Below are 21,364 nucleotides of genomic sequence, written 5' to 3'. Positions count from 1 at the left end.
AAAACTACACCCGACTGTAATAAATTCATATCACTCAACATAAATGGAATTTTAAAGGTTTCTCAATATTTTGCAAAATTTCCGCATTGAAATATGTCGTGTATCTGCCATGAAAACAGTTTTCATTTCAAGTTCAATTTCCAGCTCGCACGGGTTCAGATTTTTGAGCTGCTCAATGAGCAAGCCTACTTGATCTTTCGTTCAAAAGTTTGAACTGGAACGCAAACTGAACGCGTTCAAATGCAACACTGCCTATAGGCACTAGCATCATGGCGATGGCAAAATACTTATCAAAACCATATTTTTACAAAACTTCTATATATCTTCCTACAAAGTGTGGATCAAAAGCTTTCATTTGATGTAAAAAAAATCCTTATTCATCAATCATTTCGTATAATAAAAAAAATTCTCTCAGTAGTGCTACTATAGGAACAATAGTTTTACTCAGTGTTGACCAGACTCATTTCCCCGAAATTTGAATTGTGAAGCCATGAACTGTTATAACTGTGCGTTGTATTCCTGAGATGGAGGGGGAGGTGGTTGGGCTCGAGTGTTGTACATGGGATCCGACAGTTTCGATCTCGGTGGGCCACAATTCAAGTTTCGGTGAAATGAGTCGCACTCACTCACTCACTCATTTCATTTCACCGAAACTTGAATTGTGGCTCTCTGGGATCAAAATTGATCGATTTTGTGTGCAGTACTCAAGCTTAACCATCTGTTTTTCTATCTTAGGAAGATAGAGCATGGTTGTAGTAGTTCGTGGCTTCGTAGTTCGAAAAATGTTATTTTCGGGGAAATGAGTCTGAACAACACTGGTTTTACTATAGGCGCAAAGAAGCTCAAGTTTTAGGCAAAACTAATTATTTCGATCTGTTTTTGAACAAAATCAAGCTGGGTATCAATGGTACTTAGACAAATAGCTCCTGACCTTCATATCAAAACATGTTTAAAAAAGATTCATAGCATAACGGCCGTAAAAAGCCACTAGTGCGAATATAGGGGACTGTCCACTAAGGAAACACCTACCCTAACATAATTTAAAACTGCAGAACACATTTTTGTATCAACTAGCAAAATAACGCTATTTACTCAATTGAGGGTTGCTGGATCCATGGACATTTTCAAAAATATCATAGCACGTCCAGTGTTTGACTGTTGAAAGGGGAAAATTTGACTATTTCAGGCCACTTGCATGCAAGTTTATCAGCATGTATGGCAATTGAATCGCTTAATTTGCCACACAATTCAAACTTTATGTGCTTAACAATACTTAAAATAAATAAATAACGGAGTTCATAATAATATCGATGCTAAGAAGTTATGTTTTAGTGATTTTGAAAAGTATTGTATCTTGCCATATAGAAGAAACGAAAAATGTTGTATGATGTTGAAAATGTTGATTTAATCTAACATTCAACCAAACTATACCTTAAATGAATGTTTTTAGTCCTATTTTGCATGTTTGGTGGATTAGATCACGAAAAAGTTTGATAAATTATACTTCAAATTTTCGGCAAATGTCAATAAAATCACATAACATAATTTGATTCTTGAGAAACGCAAAAATATAATTTTTGTTACGCTGTGTTTTATTCACTAATTATTTTAATTAACCTTCCAGTCGTGGTTTGCGACCGTCAGAACCACCACGCTGCTGCTGTGTACGAAAAGCGAGGTTTTTTCACCTGTGTTGTGCAAAATACAACAGCGCGACGACTGAAGTGTTAATTAAGGAAAATTGAAACTAAATATTCGTTCATTTTACTACCTTTGCCTTTCGTGGAGAAATCAGTCCTGAAATTTTAGTAAATGTTATCTCTTAGTTATACCTATCAACTATATTATTGTGATTCCAACAGTATCTTAAGTTGAAATGTTGCTATTTTCATCATAATTTAAAACCCCCTGTTTATTTAGCTACCGCAGTTATTCCATTAAATTCCAAGATTTCACCCAGAGGACAATTCCATTTCAACAACAGCTAAGAGTTCCTCAAAAGGCTACTTTTATAGAAGTGATCACTGATACGGTTCAGAATGATTTCAAGATTCTTATAATATCATCAAAACGTATTTATTAAAAAAAGGGAATTTTTAAAATTGACTAATAGTCGTTCTCAGAAAAAAAAAACTTTTTCATTAAAGAAAGCCTTCATCATGAGATTTTATCCCGATGAATTTACTGACATCTACTGCCTGAAGAATTTATACTGCTCGCTGGTGCGTTCGGGATGATTAAAATATTACGTAACGCAAAATTTGCCAATTTTAGACCCCCTACCTCGCCCACGTAACAGCTTTTGTATGTATGTATATTTTTCGTGTAGGCCACACGATTCACTACAACTTCTTCATAGAACGTTTTACTCTAAAATCAATTTACAAGTAATCAATTTTGAAATAAATTACTTGTAAATATTCATAGGTCATTTTCAAAAGTTATTCTCTAGTCAAAATGATCGATTTATACTTATTTGCACTTATGCTGAAAGTAGCTGCTGTGTAAATTTTTTTCAAAACGAAGATTATCGGGAACAATTTCGAATCTATGACAAAGGGTCGAAAGGACAGATGGTCGAAAGAAGAAAGATCGAGAGGACGAAAAGTTGAAGAACAACAAATAAAGGAACAGAAGTTTGAAAACGTTTTTTTTTTTTCAAAGTAGAACAAAATTCCCTCCAAGTAAATCATTTTCGACTGCTTGTTCTTTCGTCCTCTCAACATTTTGTCTTAGGACATTTTTTTCGACCTTTTGTTCTTTATACATTTTGTCTTTCGACTTTTTACGTAACTAATGGACATTTGTTATTATAAAGAGAAATATAGTGTGATAGGATTCCTGGTTAACTTCCAGGAAAAATTTAGGTGAATATTTCGTAGACATTTCCAATGGAGAACTTGGAAAATGACTAGGGCTGAATTTATTTTCTGGTCAAATTATTTGAATAAATTTTGCTAAATAGCAGAACAAATATCTGACAAACCTGAATAAATAACTAGTATTTTTTCTGCAATTTGCTGCGGTTATAGAAGGAATCTGAATTTTACGTTCAGAAAGAACCGCATCAATACTCCTCCAGGAAATAAACCAGATGCGGTTTGTCAAAAATATTTAAGGTGAAGATGAATCGAAGCCAAACCTCAAATTTTCAAGAGCACAAATCTGGAGAACCGAACATCCATTTGAGCTGAAAAATTAATCGATTGGTCACCACTAGCTAGTGACCATTCGATTAAGTTTTCAACTTGAACGGATGTTTGGTTCGCTAGATTCGTGCTCTTGAAAATTTGAGGTTTGGCTTCGATTCATCTTCACCTTGATATATATAAACTCGTCCAGGACTTCAAAAGCAAGTACTAATATTACAAGAAAAAAAATTAGAAATACCTTACAAATTCAATAAATAAGCTTTACATTTGATACTGTAGTTTCCACGACTATGGTCAACCATTTCTATACAAAAAAAAAATCCGTTTCTATAATGAATGCTTGAGCATCGATCGACATTATTCACATATTTCACTACGTGGCGTAATTTTAGAAGTTAAATTAATGAATCAATGAAAAGTCCAAAAAACTGTTTTTGAATTTTGGATTCTGTTGTTTCTGATTTGTTTTCATAATACTCTAAAATTCACTCACGATTTTTTTAAAGCAATTCGCCACAATGTTGTCTACTATTGAAATTATTCCATCGAATTATTTCACATATATCAAGTATAATTTTTCAGTTCGACATATTTGCAAAAATAAACAATCGAGATTTGCTTTGGATTTGCTCGACAAACGTATAATCTACATATTGCGTCTACAAAACAATTTCTAAAACCATTCTTCGATTTTTTTAAATAAATTTATATTATGTCCTATGTGCACTTCGCTCGGTGTTGTTCATTTAACTACATACACCATATGTTATGCAAAGTGAGTTAACTGTCAAAAATTTTGATGGTAGTACATACACCGTAAAACGACTTATATCGATCAACATATACGTCATACGACTTTAAAGTCGATTTAAAAAAAACGGCTTCAGGTTTTGATCATCCTTAAGCAAAAAGTTTCGTAATTAAATTTACTAAAAGTCGTCCATACATTGCAAATTGGGCATATTTTAGAGAAAAAAGTTTTTCTAACATCGATTTTTTAAGCCCAAAATGATTTTTTAATTTTATTTTTATTTCGCTCTAAATAGCCTAGTATGATCATATTTTCAAGTGATAAATGAGTTTTAATCACAAAATAGATCATATTTGTTTTATTGGGAGTAGTTAAAAGAAATAAAACGGAATTATACAGAGTTTTTTTTTTTAATTAAATTCAATTGATCTCGCACCAAACCGCTTATGAGAAAATCAACTCCGTCTAGTCCGTCCGTCTAGAAGTTAGAAAAACTTTTTTCCCTAAAATATGCCCAATTTGCAATTTATGGACGACTTTTAGTAAATTTAACTACGAAACTTTTTGCTTAAGGATGATCAAAATTTGAAATGGCCGTTTTTTTAAAAATCGACTTGAAAGTTTTGAATATTTTTTTTTTTGAGTGTGGAAAATGTGTTTTTATTTTTCCAATATTTTTTTCTAAAACTTCAGGAAATTTCACGACAGTCTCCCATACAACACTTTTTTGTAGGTCTTACCGTTTTTGAGTTATACGGGTTTATAAAAATAAGTAAAAAACAACTTTGGGACTTAAAAAATTCGATGTTAGAAAAACTTGTTTTCCCTAAAATATGCCCAATTTGCAATGTATCGACGACTTTTAGTAAATTTTATTACGAAACTTTTTGCTTGAGGATGATCAAAATCTGAAATGGCCGTTTTTTTTTAAATCGACTTTAAAGTTTTGAATATTTTTTTTTTCAGTGTGGAAAATGTGTTTATTTTTTCAATATTTTTCTCTAAAGCGTCAGGAAATGTCACGACAGTCCCCCATACAACACTTTTTTTGTAGGTCTTTTCGTTTTCGAGTTATACGGGTCTATAAAAAAAGTAAAAAAAAAACTTTGACCCTTGCCAAATGTTAGTCTAGATTGATTTTGAAAAAACAAAGTATGTAAAGTATCTTAGTTTCACATAGTCTTCACACCCAGAAAGTTTCATTGAATTCTGAAGGGGTACTGCCAATCCCTTTGTCGAGTTGGCGTGAATATGTAAATGTTATTGGACGTATGTTCATTTCTAGTAATTTTTAAGACGAATACTTGTATTTTTTGAGTCACCTTTAGGTCACTCTTTGGTCACTATTTTGATAATTTTGGTCACTAAAGTCACTATTATTTTGCTGCCTGACAACTACCAACCTTGAAGTCACATGATACTTATGATATTTAATAATAAATGATTGATCATAAACCAAAAGACAAACATCGTTATCAAATTTGTCCAAATATTTGCCATGCCAAAAATGTGATTGGCTTGTTATCAATCCAAGCCTTATATTTGTCATTGTGTACTGATAGCTTTATATAGTGAGTAAGCACTAACTAGCTCTTCAACTATCGCTTTACGATGACTTAGCGCTATAAAATCGAAAGAGGTAGCCCTCCATGTTTGCCTAATACTTCCAACAAGATAGTGATATGCGGCCGAAATTCACTCGTTTGCAATTTTCGACCATTGTAGCCATCCCGGGCTCCATAGCTCAGTTGGTTAGAGCGTCGTGCTAATAACGCGAAGGTCGTGAGTTCGATCCTCTCTGGAGCCAAGTATATTTTTTGTACTAGTTGCATCCACTCATTACACTGACTGTAAGTAAGAATGTGATTTTATTAGGGTGATCCATAAACGACGTCCCCATTTTTGACTGCCTCTCTTCTTTCCTTCCGAATTCCTTCAAAGGAAATCTAATGAAAATGGTTTTTGATGTTGGTCTTCTCTAAATCAAAAGTGCAATTTCTGTAAATGGCTGATCTTCTGAGGATTTCATGGGAGTTCCAGTTAAAGGCGGAACTGGCATGTTCGCGACTGCCTGCACGATGACTAGTGATTCCAGTCCTCGCCTACGGAGGCAAAGGTGTTTTAAAATACGAGACACACAACTCGTTTGAACGGGATTGCCCCCTAGTGCTATTATTTCATGGCAAGGGGGGCAATGAAGGTAGATACGGAATTACATTGCTAATGCAACATAAAAAGATATCGAAAGTGAATGTCAATGTTGTTTGGGTTGGGTTGTTTGATTCCAATGCACGCCACATACTATTTGATGTGTATCGTGGAGGGTCTCCCGGTAGGAAAACGGATCTGTTCAGATTTCCTCTTGCTTTTGAGATGATTTATTGCTGGGCAGAGAGGAACAAGTTATGTTAGCGTTTTGCCCTATATTAATATTATTTATTACATCATAAGACCTGTCAATAACGAACATGAGCCTTAATACTACATATTCGTTGACAATAGCAGAGTTGGCAAGAGGTCCCATATTAGAGACTAGGTCACCAATTTTAAGGCAAGTCTCCAAATACTCTTTATTTTTAATGAAAGACATGGAGTCTCTTATTTAACCAAATTGGTATCTGAAAACACTTCTTTTTTCCTTCTCGCAGTGTAAAATTTTAGAGGCTTCAGAGCAACCTTCAGAGACTCTAACGCAATTGTTCTCCTAATAGTCCTTCTCAGATTCCTACAGGAAAATCTTCAGGAATTCTATTTGCGTTTTCGTCAACTCCAGAAATTTATCTATAGATTTCCGGCAAACTATCCTTGGAAATCGACTGGAAATTCTTCCTGAGATGCTTCAAGGGAGTTCAGAGAATTTTCTCCTAGAAAGGGATTGAATTCGGAGAGAATTGGGAATATTTCTCACTTATCGCTCTCTGTAACAATAATGATCTGCAACACATCATGAGAGTATTTTTATCATCTTCTGCTACAGCCATGATTAGATTTGGGGGGGGGGGGAGGTGGTTGGATAACACATTGAAAGATTCAAAATGATTATTTCTTTTTAAAAAAGTCGAAAAAAGGTCCTAAAATGAACCTATGAAATGAATTTAACGTTCGGAAGGAAAGCATAGATCGCAAAGCATAAGTGCGCTTCTAAGAGTACACCAAATCACTTTTTCGTAGTTTGAATGCGAAAATGACCTTAAACGTTTGTGGTTTACTAAATTTTAAATTAAAAACCTGTGCAGAACTACAAAAATTTTCATCGGCAGTTAAAAATCCCTAAGTCAAAATGTCTTCCTCTCCGGAATATCTCTCTAATAACCTTCAATCAGTCACTATCAACTCTACAATAATATAACAGCAAATTATTGAACTAGAAAATGAATAAATCATCCATCAATTTCAATTATCACTATCTTCTACCAAAACAAACGTGCAACCAGAGTGACCAGCAATGTGAGAGAACAGTGGAAGAAGAATGCATCGATTCTGAATGGAAGGTTTATAATAGTAGGTCTAAGAAAAAATGATATAAATTTAGTTTTCGACATGAATGCACCTAGCGGTGTAAAATGTAGTAAACAAAACACAACAAACAACTATCTTCAACTAAAGCTGATCAACAGAAAACGAAAAAAGAAGATTGGCTCCAGAGAGGATCGAACTCACGACCTTCGCGTTATTAGCACGACGCTCTAACCAACTGAGCTATGGAGCCACATGTTTGGATTGTTGCTTAAACAGCAACAGCATTTGCTCACCGTAACCTATCAAGCATTCTAGCGTAGATGCTGTGTTGGGAACGTCGCTCTCAAGTCTACTCAAACTAATGCCGCTATCGGATTAAGTTCGCCTTCATCGATCGATATTTCATAAAAGGATTTATGAGGTGTTCATTCAAACAGTCTACCTAACAAATCATCAGATGAGTTAATCTGATACTCATCTGATTTTTACCTAGATAATGATAAAACATAATGATTTACCTAGATAATGACAAAACATTAAAAAAATGCTTTGACACACTACATCAGTGGGGTAATAAATCTTAAACCATCAACTTTGGACCGTGCCTTACACCGTTGACCGAAGAAAAAAGAAAACCAAAGAATCGCCTTTGTTCGGAATCACTTCCCTCTTTTTCCCGAACCATTCATCCGTCTTCGTCCGTCGTGCGGTGGTGCATCGGGTGCATCCGAATGCACCCTTGATCGAATATATTTATAGCTATGCATCTGTAGCACTATATCAGCAGGCCGTAAAGCCCATTGCCACACCTCCGTAGTTTTGCTTCTTCCTCTTCCCGGTTGGGAACTATTCGTGGTTTTCTCCATTCGGTACCGACCGACGACGACTGTTTGTAACCCTTTTCCTCCCAGAGCGTTGGATGCGCTTTGCTTCCAATCCTCCGTCGCACATTCGGAGAGAACCTACCCACACGACAGTCGACTTCACTGCGCATGTGTTGACCACGCGAGCGGTAGTGTGCCTCCCTCGTTCGGTTCGTTTGTTTTGCTTGTTCGTTGAATTGACTGTAGTAGTGGTAATAAGAGCTTTTGAGTTATTCTCGTTCATAGAGCAATACGAATGTAGAGGAAATTTTACGACGTAGTGTGGAAGCAGAGAAACGACTTGTATGTGAATGTGACGAACAGGAACAGCGGAGTGGTTGCCGGGGCAAAGGAAATGAATTGAAATTGCGTATTTGTCGACGCATCTTACAAGTGGCTCGTTGGTCTAGGGGTATGATTCTCGCTTCGGGTGCGAGAGGTCCCGGGTTCAATTCCCGGACGAGCCCGTGTGATACTTTTTTCTTGCTTGAAGTATTGAATTTTTAGTCGGTTTGTAATCCTAATCAATGAGTGAATGTGGTCAAACACACTTTTTGTTAGGAACGACACAATTTGAGTCGTCCTCGTGATGGTTCACGAGATTGGCGATAATGGAAATTTATTACCTAAATAGGCAACCCTAAGCCAGAGTAGGTAATTGGATGATTGGAAGTAAGGGATCGGAGTTTGCAATTTGAATACCATTCTCGTCGGTACAAGACATATGAGGGAACTGTCGTGGTCTCGACTGTTCACTTGTGTATAAGAACAGGGAATGTGAACCACCATATTCGTAGTAACTAGAGTGCTTTAATCGCTCGTGCAATAATGCACATCGGTTAGATTCATAGCTGGAGATTATCGTATGATCTTATGATTCATGATAATATTATGAGTTCTGATGATAGATGTCTTCCATAGAAAGCATACAAAAACAGAAGTAGCAAGCAGTGTTTTTTGTTGGATCTACTACAGTACCTTACCGATTTTAGCAACAATGCGTGAATTTTATGTTATGTTTAAAATTCGGCAATTTTAAATTGATTATATTTTTATCATTGTAACCTCTAAAAGCTTCATGAAATACTTGGCTGCCACTACGAGTGGTTTGGAAAAGGTCTGGGAGCCTACTCCAGTTCAGTTTTAAACTCATGAACAGAGACATTATACTGCGTAACGCACATTCTGGAAAGTACACTAAGTGTACAAGTCTTGTTGTACACAGTATAAGCGTGATGTTACCCTTAATGGTCATTTGTGACTCTTGTAGATTACATATGTGCTATTTTAAATACCTTATTTATTGGAAGTTTTGTTTAGGATCCTGTCGGCTGGGTATTTTTTTCGACTTTCTTGAACATAGAGTGCAATTCTGGTTGCTACACGATATCCTTATATAGGGGCAGGATCCGTCATTGATTTCGGAATTTTCTAAAGCAGTTTTTTCTTTTAAAATAAAGAAAATTTACTGGAAAATGTGTTCACTATATTCTATTCTCCAACCGCAACACAGTGAACACATTTTCATCGAATAATTTTTAGTACGTTATGGGCAGTTCATAACCCACGGCGTCTTTTTTTTTTTTTAATTTTTAGAAATTTTAAAATTTGTATGGACTGTTCTCTTTGGCCAGAATTGATATAAACAGAGGTTCGAAAAATATTTCGCTGAGGGAAGCTAACAAACATCAATTTTAGCTTAATCTAGTTGTCCCGGCAAACGTTGTATTGGCTAACAGTAGGATGTGAAGTAGGCCATGCAAACTTGCTGGCAATTGTTGAGCTTATATTAGTATGCGAGCTTTGATATTTCGAAAGGTATTCTGAGATTTCCGTAGCAATTTTGATGTTTCGAAAATAATTTTAATTTTATTTGAGGGATCTGGTATTCTTTCTGGCGTTACGTCCCAACTGGGACAGAGCCTTATTCTCAGCTGTTCTTATGAGTACTTACACAGTTTTTAACTGAGATCTTTCAAAGTCAATTGACCATTTTGCATGTGAATATCGTGTGGCAGGTACGAAGATACTCATAACGATAATTATGTTCAATCTGGCATTACGATAATTATGTTGTTTCTAAGAAATTATCGGATATCGGATGAATTTCAGCTAATTATAAAGTAATTCTTAATTTTATGTAAGAATGACTGACTGACATTCAGATTCTCTGATTTTCTTTGGAATTCTGGAATCCCTATAGTAATTCTGGGTTTCCGATAGGCATTCTAGATTTGTTATACAATTTTGGGATTCTGGAAGCCATTCTGGGATTCTTTAGGGTATATTTTAATTCCGGTATTTGATCTGGCTATTAATCTGTTGATTTCCAGTTCCGTTGGGATTTCTAAGGAAATCTTCAATTAAAGTATAAACACAGACAGACAGACGTAACACTGACAAAATTTCCATCGACCACTCATTTGACGATCATTTCTAATTCGCTATGTTATAAATCTTACAACCAGAAGCGCGCGCATCGTTTTTCTTCGCGTTTGACGTTTCACACTACCCTCATCTGTCGGTCTTGTTGCACGAAACACATGCTCACCAGATAATGATAGTGTAAAGTGGGCGTTTGTCTGTGGTATAAACCTTTGAATGTCTGAATGTAAAAATGTAAGAGAAAATCCTTAATTCAACCGCTATTGTGATAATTTATTTTTATTTCTAAGAATTCTAGGGATCCTAACAGGAAACCTACCGAAATAAAGAGAATACCAAAACTATACTAAGAATTTCATATCCATCATCGGAGTTCAACATGCTAATCTCAAGTAATCTCAAGATTGTTCCATAGGATACAGATTTCTAGTTAAAATTCCAAAATTCTCAGAAAAACCCTTGCTGTCAACTCATTATAAAATTAATCAGTCACTGCTCATGTTCGAAAGTAGTAAGTAGGGAGCCGGTTCCAATTCTTGGCACTTTTGATTCACTTCGGCAGTGCGGTTTTTTGAAAACTTCGAATCTTATACTTGGCAACAATATGCGTCGTACTGAATTGCTCCTTATTGCAATGTTTCAGACAATTCGGCGAGAAAAAAAACCCATGCCAAAGTGAATCGTTGAAGTGCCCAAGTAGTTCTGCACCCTACTACATGTTTGTGGATTTTGTTTTTGAGTACGCTTTTTATTCATACCGCCCAATGTCTTCAACAATCATATCAGGGTTCCAGAGTTAGTTCCAGAAATCGTTCCTCGTTCCTTCTTCAACAATACCTCAAGGTATGTTTTTGAAAATGTGCGCATTTTCTCCAAAACACAAGGAGAATTCGAGAGTTCAAAGCAAAGAGGAGAAGTATATAGAGATTCCTCCAAGTATTTGTCTGAGATGTCACCTTCGAGCGAGATGGATCAACTAGGTCAGAGCTCTATAAAGAAAGCAAAAGAAAAAAAAAATTGTCACCCTTAAAGTCCCTCTTCATGAAATTTGTTTACAAATTCTTGAAAAAAAATATCAAAACCTTTGAGGACACTTCCCTATTCTTTTAAAGATTTTTTTTCAGAAATTACTCTTATTTTTCCTCTGGAATTTATGCATAATTTATACCTACTAAACTCAATTCCTTATGATCATTTTTAGAAATTTCACCATATATTGCTAAGATCATCGAAATATTCTAGGTTTTGTTAAGGATTCGATCAGGGATTTCATGAGGAACATCTCTAAGCATGGCAGGTATAGCTAAAGTGATTCTTCAAAGTAATTTACCTTAATTGTATGTTGGGAACGATCCTACGAATTTGTCCTGAAACACCTTTTGAGTTTTTTTCAATAAAGTTTGCAGAATACCTTCGATAATTGGTATTTGTGTTGAATTCCACCTGTTTACATTTTCGTGCTTACTTCCCGGGTTATGCTAGGAATTACACCAGATATTACTTAAAAAGGTCATGCAACGATTCCAGCAGAAATTTCTCCAGGCAATGATTGGGAATGTCATCAGAGATTTTCCAAAAAATAATCTAGGAGTTCTACATGGAATACTCTTAAGGACTTTTCAAAAGTATGCTCGTATTTTCTGATAGAGTTCTTTCGGAAAAATATGATCTTCTAGAATTTAACCAGAAGTGCCTCAAGTGATATCATTTGATTTCCTACAGGAGTTACACTTAAAAAGGTGGCTTTAGGACATTTCGTCGAATGACATTTGGTCGAATGGCGCTAGAACACTTATTTTGGTCGAATGATGTTTAGTTGAACGGAAATTTGGTTGAAAGCTTATTTTTAAATGTTTTATTGGAAGATCATTTGGGAAAATTGATTATTATTTTCTAAGAATTGCAAAGTAAATAAGATAACGTATTCTTTTGAATAATCTGAATCATTAAGGGGACACGGGAGACCGTGTTATTTTCCCTATCTTTCGTCTCACTCTAACAATAATCATCAAAACTTTGTGGAAGCAAATCTCGAGTTTTAGTGAACCGATGAAGCTGAAAATGTATCGGGTTGTGCACTACATATATAGAATCATAGTGATACATTTTCGCATCGATATATGGTGTGGTTCTTGAGATTTGCTTCTTGAAATGGATAGGGTGATTATGATGACGTCCCGTGCGGCCTTAACTGTTGTTGATTAAAAAAAATAGTTTTTTATTTTTAATTTAATACACCTTTTTATTAGTAACTTGAAGTTATGCCAAAATCTAAAATTTCATCGATTATTCAGTTCATTTGAATTTTAGTAATTTATTTTTTGTACATTGACTGAAATACTTAGCTCTAGTCAAGTTATTATTCTTTTCAAATATAATCATTCTCTGAAAAACCTGCTTAACAAGTTATTTTATTATTCAACGATGTGAACATAATGTTTTCTTCATTTATTATTCTTTTAACATATCATCGTTCTTCGAAATGAAGATCAGCTCAGCAGATTGAAGCATTCGGTGAGAGTGCTCGGGATCTTTCTCTGCATTCCAGGTAATGGGTAAATTATTTAATGCCGGAATCAGAATTAAAACGGCAGTAAAAATTAGGGAAGGAAAACATTTATGGCAATGGAATGTAATGATGCCAACTAAAACTTTAACTCAAGAGCGGTCGCGCATTCAACCATTGCCGACACCACCTCGCTCGAGCTGTGTATGAAAAGCGAACTTTTTTCAGGGTGCGTGTACTCAGTTCACGCATGCGACCGATCTTCTGTTAAATAATTTGTAGTCCATAATCCAAATTTCAGCCGATTCGGACAACCAGAAGCTGAGATACAGATTCCCAAACTTGGGCATATTGTATGGAAAAACAGCATTTGGTTACTAACTTTTGTCACTGACTATAATCCAGAGATCCATGTAGAAATTTATAAGAATTTCTTACATCTATTCTCTCAAGAATACCTCTATCGTATTCTCAAAGCATGCTTTAAGGAGTTCATTCAAAATTTCCCTCAGGAAATCATTCCGCAGTCCGGCGTAGACTTTCCACAGAGATTGATTTCTCTGCTATTTTTTCTAACAACGTCTTCAGTTGTTACTCTAGGAGGTTTTCCATAGATTCCTACGGATTTTTTATCATAAAACCCACAAAGTTTTTTTCCAAGATTTTCGATGAAACCTTTTTTTTTTTCAATATATCTAATAAGGATAGCTGCAGGAGTTTCTACGATTTTTATAAACTACTGGCGGTCCCGGCAAATTTCGTTCTGCCATCAAGTAGGCTGTTGAAAAATTGCTCGAAATCTCCCATACAAAATGACAGATTAGTTTTCTCCCGTTTTCCTGACTATTCTGAAAGCTTTCCTAGACTTTTTCTCCGCACGAACACGTTGCATCCCCTGTCGAATACAACTCAGTTGACCCGTTCTCAAGCCATTTCGTGACATACAAACACCATTCCATTTTTATTTATATAGATTCTTGTAGGTATTCATTCAATTGTCAGGATTTGCTGAAAAAATTCCTCTTGGGAGTATTCCGGAAAATAATCTAAGAGTTTTTCATCAATTTCTTAAGTGATTCTACTAGATACTTTTTAAAGATCAAAACAGAAGTCCTTCCAGCTCCGTCGATTTTTCTAGGAATTCAATCTGGCGCAACCATATTTCCAAAGGTGAAATTATCGTGGATTCTTTAGAAAGTTCATTTATGATTTTGTACAAAAAAAGCTACAACAGTTATTACAGTGCTTCCGTCAATTAATCCTCTATAAACTTCTCCAGAGATGTTGGCCAAGCTTTCAAGGGTTTCATCCAGATAATTATGCGAAATATTATTTAAGGTTTCGTTGTGTAAATTTCCTATTAATTATTCAGAAATGGCGTCCTCTAGGGTTCAGAAATTCCTGCAAGGAAAAGAGTTCATCAGGTTTTCCTCAAGGTCATCATAGATTACTTTAGAATTATATAATGTATGAACACAAAATGACGACTCTCAATCCTGAAGAAATGCATAAAAGAATTTTCGGACCACTTTCCTGAGAAATTCTTTTGGAACTTTTGTTAGATTCTCCGAAAGAATTCGATTCCTCCAGAAGCAATCTATACTAGAACGATCGATACTAGAACTCTCTTGTTGAAATATCAATCCATTGAAGAAGCTCTTGATAAATTCCTGAAGGACTGAGGACTTATTTGATTTTTTTTTTAAGAATCTTTGGAGTAACTACCGTAGGTCCTAAGAAAAACTACTGCTTTTTTAATGTATCCTGAACAGAGCTGTTAAATGTCATGAATTTCACGTGACTTTGACATTTGAATATTGCTAATATCACCACTCCTTGTGGAAAAAGTCATCGGAAAATGTTTTTCCCGGTGACCTTTTCCGAATTACTATCGGTTGTCAATATTTGCTGATGCGATATTTCGCATGCGAGAGTGCTATAAGCATTTTAATTTTTCAAAATTTTTGACATTTAACAGCACTGATCCTGAATGAAAACAAAACATATTTTAACAGTGCTGGTTGAGAATATGAGTGCGCTTGAATACATTCCATAGCGACGTAAGAAAGTGTTATTTACAAAAGCATTTTCAAGTTAGGCTCTAAAAGAGGAATAACTGATTATTGCATATCTCACAATATTCCTTCGCGTCACTACCGGCATCTAACACCTTACTGGCTAATTGCACAGCTCGAGATAAGCAGCGTCCAATCGATTACCATTAATAACACAAATGACGGCTCATACCTCCCAGCATCGGAACGTTTACATTACAAACTGCTACAAAGCAACAAACGATCAATAATTTCCCACCTTACTAGGTAACGGTTAGCCATTACACACTGCAACGTTTGGTGAGAAAAATAGAAGCAACACCATCGATTGAACTCGATTGGTGGTGCCCTCAAGGTGGAATAGTTTCGCATTCACACTGCACTTAACTTTTACAAGTCCACTAACTGACTTTTGCTGACTGACTGACTGACCGAATGACTGTGAGTCGGCGGCATACGATAATTACACAACGTTCACAAAAGCTGACAGATTCCTAAACACGCGCAATTCAACCACTGGTTGTCGTCGATGGTCGTCATTATTTGCCAGTACACTACGACGCTGCTCAACAGTTGTAGGCAGTTGTTGAAGAAATTTACTACTGGAAGACAAGATGCTTGCGACGAACGCGTTGGTTACCCGATCATTAGCTGTTAACAAAATTGAAGAAACTTGAGATAGATATATTTCAATGTGTTTTATAGCTTAATTACTTATTCGATTAGTATAAACTTTATTACAAATTTGTATCAAATGTATAACAAAATGAGATACAATCAACAGACTTTCAACTAATTTTGTTATACTTCTGATATAATCTTTTGTCAAAAAATATAATGTATTATGGGCGAAATTTAGAGATTTAGGGTTTTATCGTCACTCTCTTTGGGTCTCTCGTTCGCTGCTATTATTTATCATTATTATGTTGAAATCAAATGAGATTGAATTCTGCAATACATGATTACAATTGGTGATAGATTTGTGTTATAATGTTATTATGCATTCTGGATCGGGTTGTGGTGTATTAGGATCTGTTCTTACCATCGCAACGCCGTGCATCAATCGGTGTCCTGACTTAGTAGCTATTGCAGAAATTTCATTAGAGGTTCTTCACGCGTTGAAAGACTAGCATTCCAATGCTGGATGCACTAGGAAATGATACAGATGCAGCTCAGCTAACTTGTATCGGAAAAACGTGTTTGATCATTTCTTACAGTGCATGAAAAATCATAGTTAACCAACAGCGTGCACAATGGCCCGAATAAATAATTTAGCAGGAAAAAACTGAAAACTTAAAACTGAGATCTTAGAATCTAAGAAACTGAAAACTGAAAAACTGAAAACTAAAAACTGAAAATGAAAACTAAAAACTGAAAACTGAAAACTAAAAACTGAAAATGAAAACTGAAAACTGAAAACTGAAAACTGAAAACTGAAAACTGAAAACTGAAAACTGAAACTGAAAACTGAAAACTGAAAACTGAAAACTGAAAACTGAAAACTGAAAACTGAAAACTGAAACTGAAAACTGAAAACTGAAAACTGAAAACTGAAAACTGAAACTGAAAACTGAAAACTGAAAACTGAAAACTGAAACTGAAAACTGAAAACTGAAAACTGAAAACTGAAAAACTGAAACTGAAAAACTGAAAACGAAAACTGAAAACTGAAAACTGAAAACTGAAAACTGAAAACTGAAAACTGAAACTGAAAACTGAAACTGAAAACTGAAAACTAAACTGAAACTGAAAACTGAAAACTGAACTGAAAACTGAAACTGAAAACTTGAAAACTGAAAACTGAAAACTGAAAACTGAAAACTGAAAACTGAAAACTGAAAACTGAAAACTGAAAACTGAAAACTGAAAACTGAAAACTGAAAAACTGAAAACTGAAAACTGAAAACTGAAAACTGAAAACTGAAAACTGAAAACTGAAAACTGAAAACTGAAAACTGAAAACTGAAAACTGAAAACTGAAAACTGAAAACTGAAAACTGAAAACTGAAAACTGAAAACTGAAAACTGAAAAACTGAAAAACTGAAAACTGAAAACTGAAAACTGAAAACTGAAAACTGAAAACTGAAAACTGAAAACGTGAAAACTGAAAAACTGAAAACTGAAAACTGAAACTGAAAACTGAAAACTGAAAACTGAAAACTGAAAACTGAAAACTGAAAACTGAAAACTGAAAACTGAAAACTGAAAACTGAAAACTGAAAACTGAAAACTGAAAATGAAGACTAAAGAATGCAAACTGCAAAGAATGCAAACTGAAAAACGAAATCTGGAGACTCACGACTGAAGACTAAATAGTGAAGAATGAAGACAGAAAGATATAAGAATGGGTACTGAAGACTGTAGACTGACGAATGAAGATAGAATACGAAAACTGAAGTTTGAAGACAGAAAACTTAGCACTAAGGTTGAAGACCAATGATTCAGGACTGAAAATTGAAGTTTGAAGACTTATGACTGAATACTGAAGATTAAAGGCTGAACAATAACGACTGGAAACTGAAGATTGGAGATAGTAGACAAAACAATGAAAATAGAAAACAGAAGACAGGTGATTGAAAACTGAATCTGATGACTGAAGACTGAAGATAAAAGATTGAAGACGGAATACAATACGGAAGACGGAAAATTGAAGACTGCAAACTGAAGACTTCACTCTAAAGATCAAAAACTTATGATTGAAAATTGGATACTGAGGTCACTGTTTTACTGCCCATGATAATGCTCTTGGAATTGGGATTCACGGTATTTTGAACGAAACTTCAGGTTCAGTGGAGCAATTCACGTTATTCCAAAATACGCCTAAAGATTCCAAAGGGGTTCTAAGGTTTTCGTAGGAATTCCAAAAGGATTCATCAATTATCTATGAAATTCTCGGAATGCTTAAGATTTTCCCGATACTCCGGAGATTTCGAAGAATACGGAATGATTCTTAAAATTCCATTGGATTTCCAAAGGATTCTCGAGATTTTTAACGAAATCTTTGGGCTTAATAATGGTATTTTGGATTCACAGGATTCCCAATATTTTACAATTTCCATGTGAACCTCCAAGCTTCAAAGGATTCTTCGGAGATTTCTAAAGGATTTTCCAAAGCGCCACAAGCACAAGTGATTCTTCGGAAAACCCCAAGAGATTCTCCGGAAAGCCCCAAGGTATTCCCTCTCAAGTTATTATCCGCAGTCCCAAGAGTTTCTACGCAATACCAAGGTGTTCTCTAAAAATCCCAAGAAACTTTCCACAGTACCAAGGGGTTCTTAGACGTCCCGACGGATTCTCAGGACTCCCAAACGATTATCTCCAAATAATTTGCAACAGTCTGAAGAATATTTCTGACATCTTCACAGTCGCAAGAAATTTTCCACAGTCCCAGAAAATTCTCCACAATCCAATAAGTTCTCCGCATTCCCTAGAGATTTTTACAGTGTATTCTGCGGGATTCTCAGAATTCACAAAGAACTCTGTACATTCACAGGGCTTGCTCCGAAGTCCCAAAGGATTATTCGATCTAGAAGAAGCACCAAAACATTCTCTGGAGAGCCCCGAAAAATTCTCCGGAGAACTCCAAGGGATTCTTGGGAGAGCCTCAAGGGATTCTCTGGAGAGCCCCAAGGGATTCTCCAAAGAACCCCAAAGGATTCTAGGGAGACCTCCAATCAATCATAAGAATTTTCAAGGGATTCTTCAGAGAGAACACTAAAAACTGAATCTGATGAGTGAAGGCTAAAACTGACTCTGATTACTGACGATTAAAAACTGAATCTGACGACTGCAGACTGAAGATTGAAGAGTGAAGGCGGCAAATGAAGACTGGAGACTTCAAACTGAAAATTTCACTCTGAAAATCAACAACTGTAGATTGAAAATTGGATTCTGAGGTCACTGTTTGATTGCCTGAATGCTTTTGCAATATCCAAGCCAATTGGGATTCATGGTATTTTGAACGAATCCTCAGGGTTCGGTGGAGCAGTTTACGGTATTCCGAAATACGCCAAGAGATTCCAAAGTTCGTACGATTTTTTTTCGATCCGTAAGCTTCCTCGAATTTCTTAAGATGTTCTCGAGACTTCGTAGATTTCGAAGCATATGTAAGAAATTTATAATTCCATTAGATTCCAAAAGGATTGTCGAGATTTGTAATAAAATCTTTTGATTTATTAATGATATTCTGAATTCACAGGATTCCCAAATTCTCGGGCATCCCGTGTGATGATCCAAGCTTCAAAGGATTCTGCGAAAAAATCTTATGGACTCTACAGATCGCCACAAGCACAAGTAATTTTCCAAAACCCCCAAGAGATTCTCCGGAAAGCCCCAAGGTATTCTCTTAAGTCTCAAGTGATTTTCCGCAGCCCCAAGGGTTGCTACGCAATACCAAGGGGTTCTCTAAAACCCCAAAAAACTCTCCACAATATCAAAGCACAATTCGACGTCCCGACTAATTCTCAGGACTCCCAAACGATTATACCCAAATGATATGCTATAGTCCAAAGGATTTTTCTAGTATCTTCACAGTCCCAAAAAAATCTCTACAGAACATTCTCTGGAGAGCCTCAAGGGATTTTCCGGGGAACTCTAAGGAATTCTTGAAAGAGTTCCATTGAATTCTAAGAATTTTCAATGCTTTGGAAAACGCCAAAAGATACTAAAAAAATTAACAGCCCTAAGTGATTCTCATCAGTTATAAATTCTAAGAAATTCTCAAGAATCCCGAGTGATTCTCTGAATTTCCAAATGAACAGCCGCAGTCCAAGGGATTCTTCGGAAATCGCCAAGTGACTCTCTGGACAGCCTCAGCGGGTTTCTACTAGAAGCCTCAAAAGAATCTTTAGTCCAGAGAAATCTCTTGGGAGTCCGGAGAATCGCATCGAATTAGTCCGAAGAATCGCTGAGACTAATCTGGAGAATCGCTCTAGAGTCTAGACTAATCTAACGAATCGTAGAAGAACGGTTTAGGATATCTCCGGAGACTCCGAGGAATGGTTTCGAAGCTTTGGACTCTAGATAATGCCTTGGGATGACGAAGAATCCTTTTTGAACTTCAGGACAATCTATTGAGAATCTCGAGAACCCCTTGGAGATCTCGAGAATTCCTTGGGGATCCTCGGAAACTCCTTTGAAATTTTAAGAACTCCATGTGAATGTCGAGAACCTTTAAAAATCACTCAAATCCATAGAATCCAAGGAATTCCCTGTAGCCACAATGGACCTGAGTGATTGGAAATTTTGAGTGATCCTCCGAAGAATTCCAAGGGATTTAGAGTCCGAAAGGGAGCTAGCGAAGGGGTTTTCCAGTGTACCAAGGGATTATCGAGATTAACAAAGTAGCAAAGGATTTTACAGAGTACCAAGAGATATTTCAGATTCCAGAAGAATTTCCATAGAATCCAAGGTTTTTTTTCGGAGTCGTAAGGGATTTCAGAATTCTCATGGATTCTAGAGATTCCCAAGGGGTTTTCAAGGTTCCCAAGATGCTCCCTAGATTTACAAGGAAGGATGTTGACAAAAGATTTTTTCGACATCCCAATGTATTATCTAGAGTTCAAAAGCTTTGAATGTGTTCCTCGAAGTCTCGAGGATTCTTCATAGTAACAAGCGATTCCAGCGATTCCTAAGAGATTTTAGGGATTCCCAAGGATTATTGAGGATTTCCCCAATGGATTCTCGTACTTCCCTAGGGATTTTTTTATTTCAATGGTATATTCAAATGAATTCCCAAAATTCTCCTGATTTTAAAGCTTATCTTGGTCCCATAAGATAGACTTACTTACTACTTTAGACTACTCAGTCACACATAGATTCTCCGGCCTATTTTCCAAGCGATTATCTTGACTAGTCTAAACGAATCTCCGGATTAACCCCAAATTATTCTACGGACAAATCCAAGCAATTCTCTAGACTGATGCCATCTACCTTTCGTACTAATCCCATGCGATTCTTCGATTTTACAAACAATACTGAGGGGTATTGGACTAGTTTTAAACCAATCTCCTACGTATTACCAAGAGATCCTCCAGACAAATCCCAAACGGTCTTCAACGATTCTTTGGACTACTCTGAAGTGATTCTATAGATAAGTCTTGTCGATTCTTGGAACTAATTCGAACCGATTATCCAGACATGTCTCAAACGACCACTGAACTAGTCCCAAGCGATTCTCCGGACTCTCAAGAGA

General features: G+C 35.9%; 3 non-coding genes across 3 annotated transcripts; 2 read left to right on the top strand and 1 right to left on the bottom strand.

Annotated features, from left to right (window-relative positions):
- The first annotated feature begins 5,636 nt into the window (after positions 1-5,636).
- Trnai-aau lies at positions 5,637-5,710 on the top strand. The gene has a single exon. It is a non-coding gene; the product is annotated as a tRNA-Ile (tRNA).
- A 1,828-nt stretch (positions 5,711-7,538) lies between these two features.
- Trnai-aau lies at positions 7,539-7,612 on the bottom strand. The gene has a single exon. It is a non-coding gene; the product is annotated as a tRNA-Ile (tRNA).
- Positions 7,613-8,620: 1,008 nt separating this feature from the next.
- Positions 8,621-8,692, top strand: Trnap-cgg. Its single transcript has one exon. It is a non-coding gene; the product is annotated as a tRNA-Pro (tRNA).
- Positions 8,693-21,364: the final 12,672 nt, after the last annotated feature.

The sequence above is a fragment of the Aedes aegypti genome, chromosome 1, assembly GCF_002204515.2.
Source record: "Aedes aegypti strain LVP_AGWG chromosome 1, AaegL5.0 Primary Assembly, whole genome shotgun sequence".
In the NCBI taxonomy this organism is placed as follows: Eukaryota; Metazoa; Arthropoda; class Insecta; order Diptera; family Culicidae; genus Aedes; species Aedes aegypti.
This window is presented reverse-complemented; position numbering and strand designations above follow the sequence as displayed.